The following is a 12,202-nucleotide window of genomic DNA, read 5'->3' as shown; positions in this document are numbered from 1 at the left end:
CGAGCCATGACTCCAACCAACTTGAAAGTTATAGTAGTTCAAAGTTTGGTCTGTAGTCTGGGAGGAAGATATGACACGACCATGGTTGAGAGGTACGCTCGTGCCTTTTATCACAGCTAGACTATGTTTTCTTATTGTTTCCTCTAAATAAAAGTTGTAGACCTAGAAGTTAGCTACATTTTGAAATCAATACCAGCTCTTAACTTCAACTGAATACAAAGTTATGACTATTTTACTTTTAATTTGTGATCTGCCTAGGATTTAACATAGCCCTATTTTTGCGTGACATGACCTGCCTCCATGGCACACAACATGGGGAGGCACGACTCCTATCTGAATCGGCTCTGGGAGTATGACACGACCATTCCATTTGACATGACTGGACCATAGCTTGCCTTTGGATAAATGGCATGGCCTACCCATGGTTGCTCTCTAGTGATGGGGCACAACTAGCTAGTGGGTGGTGCAGGTGGAGGCACATGACCATATCAGGGGGCACAACCAAGTTGTTGGTCTTCTTTTGGAGTTGCTCTAATATGTCTTTGCACTCTATTTTTACTTCAAATTATGTTCAGTCAATCAAAACAAATAAAAAACAGATCTTCGAATATATAATATGGAAGTATGACTTAAACATAAATTATATATATGAAATATATATAGATATGCATCAAACAATACCTATAAATATATATAATATATGCATATTATTATATTTCATAAGATCACTTTATTACATAATCACATATAATCACATAAGGGCTACATTGTGAGGCTTCATAATCAGTATCACATCTTGGAATTGACTCGTTTCTTACTTCTCTTGCTTGATCTCCCGTTGTGTCGTACTTATATTTGTTATCAGTAGCACATCTTCTTCTTTCTTCCTCTCTTGGTGAAGACCCTAAGACACAGACCATAATCATTAATAGAATGCATTAAACACTAAAACAATCCAATACGAATCAAGGTAGAAAGAAGAGAGATAAAAAGCACATCGTATACATCACTGACAGAAAAAACTTTCAAGCTCCTACCACTATTCACTCTATGGAACTTAAAAAATCATTTAAGAGCAGCTCCATTCATCCTCTGTTAGACGTTGGTTTGCGTATAGCTTAATATTATTCTCATCTAAACACGTTTAACTTTAGAGTTCTCATGAAATCCGATGCAAGATTGTACCCTTTTTCGGCTTAAGGTAAATAAAGTAAATAAGAATAAGAAAAGAAAGAAAACAGGTTTCATAATATAATTACGGGTTAAAAATTGACTTATAAATTGATTTTTATTTATTATAATAATTATCTATTAAATATTTATTTATAATTTTATTAAATTTTGTTATAAAATAAAAAAAAAATTTTAAATTGCTAAAATTTTATAAAAAAATTTAAATAATTTTTTGCTACATTTTAAAATATTTTACCCAGGTAATGTTGATATAAATATTAAAAAAAATTATAAAATTGGATGATATTTTTAATTTTTTTAACCATCGAAATTAATATAATTATTGACTATATTTCTTTTTGACTACAAATCATTTTTTATTTAATAAATTCGCCTTACAAATTTTTTTCGTATAATTTTATTAAAATACTAGTAATATTATTAGTTTTAACTGAGGAAGTTGGGTCGAAGACGAGAAAACGGGCGTTGAGAGAAAGGAGAGTGCTGAACGAGTCAGTCCTTAGGGAGCTATTTGAGTCTTAATTTGAAATAAAAATCATTTAGATTTGTTAGATTAAGTTAACGAGTCAAGTTCACAATGAGTTTAAAAATATTATCAAACTATGCTTGAACTCACGTGAATTATAAATATAAAAATATCTTAATAATTATTAAAATTAAATATCTTAAACAGACTAGCTCATTTAACTTTTAAATAAGTTATTTTTAACCACTGTCGAACCATTGGTGAGTTATTTAATTTCATACAAATCAAGCTCCTCGAATTTAGGTCGAACTTAGAAGACAACGAATCAAGCCAAACTCAAGTCTCTTATTGTTCATTTTGGCATGGCTAGATTACAACCCTAATGACAACGGCAGTGCTAAAGTATAAGGAAAATATTAATTACTAATATGTATTACAATACATATTTTTAATTTATCAACGAAAATTAACTCTGACTAATAATAAACTTTAACTTAATAAAAAATAAATAATAATTATCTGACCAAAAATAAATTATAAAAATTTAAAACTACCTGCCAAATCTAACATTTACCCCAAAATAAAATGATAACATTCAATTCGATCTGTAATTCTAAATGTTTACCTATCAAACTCATTTAGGACGGAAATAATTTGCCGGTAAACTTATTTTTTTCTCATAGTGGCGAGTTGTATCTGGGGAACTAAAAGAGGATCACAAGCAACTTAGCCACTCAGGAGCTCAGTAGCTCGGTCGACTCAGCAGCTCGGCAGCTCAACGTTTTAGTAAGTTGGTCAACTCTACAACTCGGCAACTATGCCGATTCAACACTCTGCACTTAGCTTCGACAGTTCAGCCACATGAGACAGTTCGGTGATACAAGATAGCTCAATAGCTATACTGATTCGTAGGGCCGGACTTGACTTTTAGGGGCCCTTGGCAAAAAGAGAAAAATGGTCTCTATAGAAATTTTTTTTACTAACATTCAATTTGAATAGAGTTTAATAGAGAAAAATTTATAATCAATGTATTTTATTTAAAATATGATAAACTTAATATAAAATATATTTATTATGATTTTTCAAAAAATGTAACACCGTATAAAATATATTTCCTAAGTTTCTCCTAAAAATGCAATATCTACAAATAAAAAAAAAGCATCAAATAATTATTGAAAAAATCTAGATCTTCTAATATTTTGAGAAGTAAAATCATCAATAAGATCTTCAAAATTTTCTAATAACTCATTTTCAATGTGTAAAATTGCCAAGTCATTTAATATTTCTTAAGACATAGTTGAACGCAAGTGCGATTTTATCAATTTTAGTTTAGAAAAACTTCTTTCTGCTAATGCTACAATAACTGGTATAGTGTCCCCAAGGTCATGATGTCGCGGTAGGATATCCAGGTTATCACCCAGGTACCCGCGGTTCGAATCCCAACTACGGTGTATTTGCAGGAATTTTTCCTTCAAAGGGAGGGGCATAATCAAAGGATGCTGGCTTCTAGGCTGGTTGCCACGTGCGCTTCCCGATTTACCCTGGTGGTCGGTGGAAAACTTCTGTGGGACTGGACCGATCACCTCAGGGATAGTCAATGAGACTAACTGGGATTATCATTTTTTTATAATAACTAGTATAGTTAATAAAAATCTATAAGCAATGGAAATATTAGGAAAACAATCTAAGATTTTACAAATTCAAAAACTTTAAAAGCTGACTTTGTTTCTATTGGTAAACACATTTGTAGCATGTGTAATTCATAAAATAAATTATCAGCATCAGTATCAAATTTATCACCATATTTTAGAGCAACTTAAGATTATTACAATACCCATACAATCTATTATCATCTATTGAAAATAACTTTTTAGGATTGAACAGAAAACCAAAAATATTTTCAAAGAATTTCAATGGTTCAAATCTACTTTTTAAAGATGAAATAGTAATATGAACGATAATAAAAAAATAATTAATCTTAAAAGATTCGTTATTGTGAAATCTCTTCATGATAATTTTCATCAACCTGTTTCTTTCTGTGAGTGGTACATTTTTTAGTAAAAATAAGATCAATTTCCATTTTAGTTGTAATATCTTTCGCTAATGTCATAGTAGATTAGAAATCTTCCTCTATATCTTTCAAAAATAAGATAGATTTCCATTTTTGAGTAACTTATGTTGTAAGTTTATATATTGATGAATGATAATATTAATGAAATTAAAATTTTAATTTGAGAATAGGATTTTTTGATTTAATTAAAAGAGATTCAAAGAAGAAGAATGAGGAGGCAGGAAATTGACATTTAAGATTTAGATTTCACTATATAAGGTTTTGTAAATTAATTAATGAAGAAATAGTTTACCAGAAATAAATTTGCAGAGGAAAAATGACGGTTTACATTCCTTTTTTTTTTTTATATATTTATTGAAATAATCTAATAAAATATTATTTTCTGAATTTTTATTAAAACAATCTAATTATATATAATATATATTATATATGTATATTAAATTTGGGGTCTCAAAAAATTGGAAGCTCTAAATTGTCACTGCAATGACATACCTCAGGATCAACCCTCAGCCACATGAGACAGCTCGATCATATAAGGTACTTCGGTCATACAAAGAAGCTCAACCAGCTTAGGCAACTCGGGCATACCAAACAATTCAATCTTCCCTACTTAACAGTTTTGAAATTATGTATTCAAGCCCTCTGTAAATTTAAATTGTTTTTATAATTTCATATTCCTTATATCTTCGACAAATATCTCCAATAATTAGCATCCTACTAAATAAGGTGTTGTACAAGGTTAATTATTTTACGTATATGGCTAAGCTAGAGATTCTGCCAGCTCCCTCTTTCCAATATTTATTTTTGTCCTTTTTTGTTTTAAAAAAGAGTCCAGTGAGATTTGCATTGTCACGTATAAAGAATTGACTATATATCTCTAATTTTCCAAGTAGATGATCAGATAGCTAGCAAAGCACTGAAGGGATTGAGAAATCTCAGTGTCCGGTGATGGTTTTAATGGCACAGAAACATACCTTTGTTCTCTTCATGATCAGCATCATGGTTTCACATCCATATACAGCATTGGGAGGTAGGTACAACTTCAATCCATTATTTCATGACTGTCTTTATTTTTACTTGAAGATCTTAATTCTTCTTATATACACAGGGAGGGAAAGCAGGAACTTTGCCGAGTATGCAGCTCCTTCAACCATGACCAAGGTAATGAAAATGACGCTTTATTCCTTCACTTATATTAATTTTATAGCAGGCTTTCTTGTTTTCATAACAAAGATATTATTAGTATTTTGGGTTAGGAACTAGCTTCTAATTTAACTTATACTGTTTTTCATCAAAAGCAGGAATATTATGCAGTATCTGAGAATAGAGCAGATGAAGTTGATGGCAGTCACGCTGTTCGTTGGAGGATGCTGATGAAGGTGGACACAAAGGATTATGGAAGTGACGATCCAACTCCAGCTCTTCAGGAGCCTCCTTCCAAGGGTATCCCTAACGGTATTCCTAATGGCCAATTTTGAGAGCGGAAAGTAAAATAAAAGGGTTCTGCTTTTCAATATATATTTTATCAGTTTTTTTATGTTCTTGATTGAAGTTTATAATAGTGTAGAATCTATTTAATTTTAAAATTCAAAAGCATTCACCTTATTAGAAATTAAGATTTTTATTCTCTAAGTAAACAAAAGAGTTTACTCAATACACGTATCTTCTTCTTTTTAGTTTTACACCTAATATGAAGAAAATAAATAATTTCAGCAAAAAATTCAGTTTCATTTTTTATTTTTCATCTTATCCAAACTCTTTGATTTTATAAAAAAAAAATAATTGAAACAATAAGTCTAAATTTAGATTTTGGGGATATTTTTATCTACAACATAGAATTTGATACGACAATAAAGATGAACCTTCGAAAAAATAGATCAAAGGATGGACCTTCTAAAGAGTGGATTAAACTAGGAAAGATCGGTTAATGTGGTGGTCCAAAGGCAAAAGGAGGTTAAAGACACCCACAATAATGAGGGCATGCCCGAATTGGTCACATGGTCGGTTAGATATGAGCATTCGACCGGGCCTCCCACTCGGTCAAACTTTGTGTCTCAATTGGGGATAGGCAGACCCTCCTTATTGTTGAGCATTGAGTACCCTGACCGACAGCCTCATCCGATCGGGGATGGGGGCCAATCGAACACGATGTTCCTTTAAGACCAAGGAAGAAACCGAATGATGGTCGGACTATGGGCAGTGTCCCATAAGGCCGAGCTGGCAGTCTCCCTAAGGGATGGCCGGTCGACCTAGTACAAGAATAATATAATGACAATAATGAAAAATAATCTCAAATTGATTTTAATCAATTGAGATTTATTATATTTGACATGATATTCAAGATCAACATTACAATCAAGATCGATATGAATCAAATAGGAAAAATAGTACTTCTAAATCTATTATATTTATTACTATACATATAATTATATGCTATATTTAATTTTTCTATTATTGTTTGAACAACCACTATGTAAAAATCGTGAATAGACTTCGGATATTATCCGAAGTAATAGGTAGATATTTACCGAAGTAGACGCACGTGAAGTAAAAGAGTTATTTTTTTTACTTCGGCACACGAATATCTAAGTCTATCACCGGTTCAAAATCGGACCGATTTCAAAGTAAAAAAACTCTATTACTTCATCAAGACCAGTAAAAATACCAAAGTAGTTGATGATATATTACTGCATAGGTTACATTGTCTGACGAAGTTTAAAGAAGTTACTAGTAAATAGTTAATATTACTTCTGCATATTTTAGCTTGATTGAAGTAATTGTTATTGTATTACTTCATCGTAGTATGGAAGTAAAAAAACATATTTTACTATACTTCAATAATTTAAGTTAGAGAAGTAATACATACGAACGACTTCAACAATTTTAATCAATGACAAAGTAAATAATTTCTTTACCTACGACAATATTTAAATTTACTGAAGTCTTATGTATTCTATTACTTCATCATTTTTATTTATAGTATCGAAGTAGTTGACTATATTTTACTACAATACAAATTTAATTGACAAAAGTGTATATCATAATATTTTGCTATAACACAATAGTTTTCATCACCAAAATTGAACAAATATATCACAAATATCTATCAAATACAATCCAAAAGTGTATTCATAAAAGAAATGTTTAATCATAACCCAAAAACTTTTGTATCCATAAATCTCTAAATACAATCTAAAATTTGTATCATAGCCTACACTTAGGCACCCACATAGAAATAGACGAATTCACTCCATTCACTTCTAACTTCATCATACTGATATTGATTGTAATACTGTTTATTTTTTGATGCTGCAAACTGAATCATTAACAAAAGTTTGAGGATCAATGAAAAATGACTTAATATTTTATAAAGAAAATATTTCATAAAGAAGAAATTTACCTTTCTCTCCAATTGTGGATATTCATCTAAGACTATCTCTTTCATGTACCGCATCACACAATATCCACATTTAACACCACCATTTTGTTTAAGATTACCCTAATGAAATTGAAAATGTTATGCAAGAAGTCACAATACAAATAATAAGAATTATTAATTGATGTCTAAATACATAGTTACAATACATACTGTCAATTGTTTAAAACCCGGTCCTTTTGAAATACCCCTTGATGCATTGTATATGTTGACCCCACTACATTGTAAAAAATAACAAATTATTTTTTCAACCTATAATGAATTGAATGCATTCAAAATCAGCATAAGTTACTACTTACTTGGTCACAATAGTTTGCCAAGCATGATCTCGGTTCCTGTTACTCAAAGAGTCCAATAAATATATCATATTCTTATTTTCATTAATTATAGTCAAGATCCAATGATACATGCACAAATAAAAATATAACATTGACTAGTATGTAGTAGGAAATGATAAATAATTAAAATCTTACCCGGTGTTATATGGGATGAATTATATGCTATCTCTGTTCGATGCTCCCAACTGAGCAGCAATATGTTGTGATAATTTACTACCTTCTTCACCCACACCGCATGTAGGTATGTGACCAGAATCCACAAATGACATATACTCTGCTCTATTTTCTTTCTTCATGTATTTGTAAAGGTAACTGCAAGGTAATAATTGCAAGGTAATGACAAAGTAATGAAAAATCTAAATATACCCCATGTAAACCAAAGAAAAAGCATGTGAACAAATATTGTGAACAAAGCAAAGCATGTGAACAAATATTGTATTTAACACATAACATACCCCATGTAAACTAAAATGTGTCTGGCACCTATCTCTTTCATCTCCATAGAGTGTAAGATATCTTCTCTTAGCAACCATACACTTTTAGGACGTCCAAACATAGCTTCATCAAATTCTATATGTATGCTCTCATCTTTAGGCATCAATCTGATAACATACGAGTAGATATACTTGCATGCCATCAGCAAAGTTTTTTCAATTTCCTTGTACTTGTCCTGATCACCATGAACATCCGAAGGAGCAAATGATTGATGTTGCACATTCTTCTACAATATGTTAAAATATTCATATGAGTATTCAAATGATTAAGGTTTTTTCAAATACCAACTTTTCAAGAAAATTGAAAGTACCTTCTTCGTTGGTAAAATTACCAACTCTTTAGGCCAAGCAACAATTGTTCCAACAACATCATTGACGATGCTGGTCCAGACCGAATTGGGATTGGAAGCTCTGCTTCTTCATCTAAGACAACATCAATAGATACCTTGAAATTTACCTTCCCCAAGTGGAACATGATGAATCAATATATTTGGGCCTCCTTCTGATAGTATTGTGCCATACGCCATCACATTTTCACGTTGTTTCCCAGCCAAGTTACATTTTTCCCCTGTAAGAATAATAAGAAATTGTATATAAATATCTGAATTTGAAAATAAAAATTAATTTGACATAAAATTTAGAAATATAGAACCTCCAAGTTTGAAGTGTCACATTCATAAACCTCCACATCATCTCTCCATTTTGGGTCGTTCATGTTTGAAGACTTATTCGATATCACAACCTCACAAATTTGATTATTAATGACCTGAGCAAGTTGAGCCTTCAATTTCTCTACTTCAGCCTTCAAGCTCTTATTATCCTCCGATTGTTCTTTGAAGTTATCGATCGAATCCTTTGCGATTGATTCCCTATTCTTTCTTGTAGTTTTAAAGTAGAGTTGGGGTTTTACACATCCTCCCACACCTCTAACTCATCCATAGTGTTCTCGATTTCCTAAGGCAGTGGTTAACACATCGTTCATCCCAGAATACTTGAGCTCTCCTTTGACCTTCTTTTCCAACAAGTCATCCTACAATTAGGGATATAACAAATTAATCCAAAAATTCTAATATTATTTAGCTAGACAATATGAAATTTAGATAAAAATAAATATTTACAATTTTTTTAGCGACTTTTGCTATCTCCATATTTGTAATATTACCATATTTGTCCTCGCGAGCTTTACGCCAAAGCAATGATCCATCAACTTCCGTATTTTCAACAATTAATTTTTTCTCCCGCTATAATTCCAAAAATGATCAGTTACATAATATTAAATACTTTCTTGAAAATGCAAGTATAATGCATGGTAGCTTACCAATTCAGCCTTTAAGCCGATATAACCTTTGCGAGACAATCTGTGATGATATTTATAATGCATCGTTCATTCTTTTTGTTTTTCATGAATAACCTACATAGAAGATACATTCATAAACACCTATATGCATTATATATATGGCAGACAATATGGAAACAAAGAATTGTATTTTGGTTGTAGGTGTAAGCAAAATACCGAACATGAAGAAAAAGAAAGAACACCTGTATGCATTCATAAACACCTGTATGCTTACACCAATTATTTGGTATTTTGCAGGTGTAAGCAAACAAAGAATTGTAAAGGATTTCAACAAAAAAAAAAACTAAAGCAAAGTGATGCTCAAACCTGGTAAGGTTCTAACTTGCACAAAATTAGTTTGCTTGACCGATACTTGTTAAATCCACATCAAACACAATGTATTTAAGTAGATGCATATCATGAGATCTCCAAAAGTAAGTAAAATAATCTACTTTGGTCCTATAATTATCAAGTTAGCAGACATGAGAAACTGCTTTTCACCATGGGTGAAAGGCAATCCATTCAAACTTAACGAATGCCAGGTGTGTTATGAATTAGAAACATCAACAAGAGCCTCTTGAAACATGACAAGATCAGTGTAGTTTTTTCATTAGTGTTGATTTAGATATCTTCATTGAGTCTCTCTATAATTACTATTGTAGAAAAGGTCTTAAGTGCATTACTATAAATTGGATAGTTGAGATCCTGACTGTAATCTTCATGGATTTTTTTATTTGATTTTTCTTGTTGGTTGTTGATTGGCCTGCCTTACACACTGCAAAATGTGGGATTGATGTGCTGAAGTCTAGATATAAGACTTGTGATGTTGCAGAAATAGCCATCAAAAAGAACCCATTAGTCCCATTTATATTAATAAAAGGTGTCATTGTTGGGTGCATGGTTATGTTGGCAATTTATGGGGTATTTAACTTCTTGATATTCATTGTACAGTTCAAAGGCATGTTTAAAGGCCGCAACTTCTATTATAACAGGTACATTTTCTGCTTGGCCAGATCCTAATACATTTATCTAGGAAGTGTCAGATCAATCAAGGTTACTTTTTCTTATTTCTACAGTCTCAATGTCACAGATCGTGAAATTCAGGCAGCTTCATGGCAGGCTGTGTTAGAAAAAATCATACAGTCACAGCTTACTCAACGACCTTGTGTGGTAAAGAAACTTTCTACGCATGACATAGTGATGCGAATGATGCGCAATGAGAATTATTTAATTGCAATGCTCAACAAAGGCGTTCTTGCTTTTCTAGTTCCTTGGTTGGTACCTGGAGGTGGTCCTTCTCTAATAAAAAATGGAAGAAAATTGGTCTTCCCAAACATCCAGCAGTTGAATGAATGAACAAAGAATTGCAAATTGGAAAAAAAAATGAACATGAAGTCTAATTTCCAGCTATAAAAGCAAAATTTCCAGGTTTCAAAAATAACAAGTTATATAAACAAAATTTCTAGCTAACACCATATGAGTGCATACCTCCCATGATGGATGAAGTCTCTCATCTACAAATGCTTTCCAAACTGCTTTTGGGATCTGATATTAACTCGGTGGAGAAGTCAATTTTTCAAGATTGCCTTAATTTGGCAAAACAAATCTGCTAGTGAGTTTGTTTTTGAAATCCCACCACTTTTGAGATACTGAATTCATCACAACAGTCTCACTTTATGGTGCTAATTCGAACACATTCTGCAATACAACAAATTAGTTAGTACTATTAATTATACAACTAATATGACAAGAATGGATTAAATAAAACAATGGCAGCAGAGAGTTGGAAAGTAACTTGATTTGGGATTGTATGTATTTATTAATCTTACCGAAATCTCTTCCCACAATTTTTATTTTATATTTTTTGGAACAGTAGACTAAGACTTTATGTTGATTGGCACCATGGTTCTAGCAACAAAGCCAATGCACGATTGCAATGCCTTTCCATTTGCATTGTATAATGATCGTCCCATGTCATCATAATCAATCTTCACTTTTTTCCCCCATCTTGTAGCTACAGTGAGTTTACACATTGATGTAGGACTTCGTTTGTTTTTCTGCACATCAACAGAACATTCTTCTTTATCAGTAACTTCATGTAGCTTTGCATCGACTACACCATGTAGCTCAACATCGACTACTCCATGTATCTCCTCAACTGCTACTACTTGTGTTTTATGACCCATCGAGTATTGTCTGTATAAGAACATCAATGAAACCACTATTAAAATTGGTATAATAACAATAACAAAAACATGACATATATAATCATAATAACACAAATATAAATAAATAGAAATACAAGTATAAACATAACATACAATTGTATAACATAATTTTTTAAAGTGCATAAAACATTTCTTTATGTTCATAACATAAACATTACACAAAAATTCAAAACATCATTTTTTTTCTTTTTTATGACCCAAACACCCTCAATTTCTGATCTAAAATATCTTTCATGAGCAGGAATGCAATGAGTATCAACATCATCAATTGGTCTAGAATCAGGAATACTGCTCCAATCATCATCAACATCTCCCTCATAACATTTATTTGGAACTGGGAGCACAATTGACCATGTAACAACCCAAATTTCCCCATTTCGAGTCCCAAAAGTAATTTTAAAATATTTAAAAATGCCTTAAAAATATTCTAGAGATTTTTATAAATTTTTAGAGTATTTTTATGTAATTTTTGGAGTTCGTTTGGTATTTTTACCAAAATGAGGAAGTTTCAAAAAATAAATAGGTTTGGCCGAGGTTCGAACCCGCGACCTCCGACCGAACCAAGTCTTAAGCAAATCCGGCTGACCAAGTGTTCCGCAGGTATTTCGTGAAAGAGTAAGGCACGAAATATTCTTAAGC

The sequence above is a fragment of the Zingiber officinale genome, chromosome 9A, assembly GCF_018446385.1.
Source record: "Zingiber officinale cultivar Zhangliang chromosome 9A, Zo_v1.1, whole genome shotgun sequence".
NCBI classification, from domain to species: domain Eukaryota; kingdom Viridiplantae; phylum Streptophyta; class Magnoliopsida; order Zingiberales; family Zingiberaceae; genus Zingiber; species Zingiber officinale.
Note: the sequence above shows the minus strand (reverse complement) of the source record.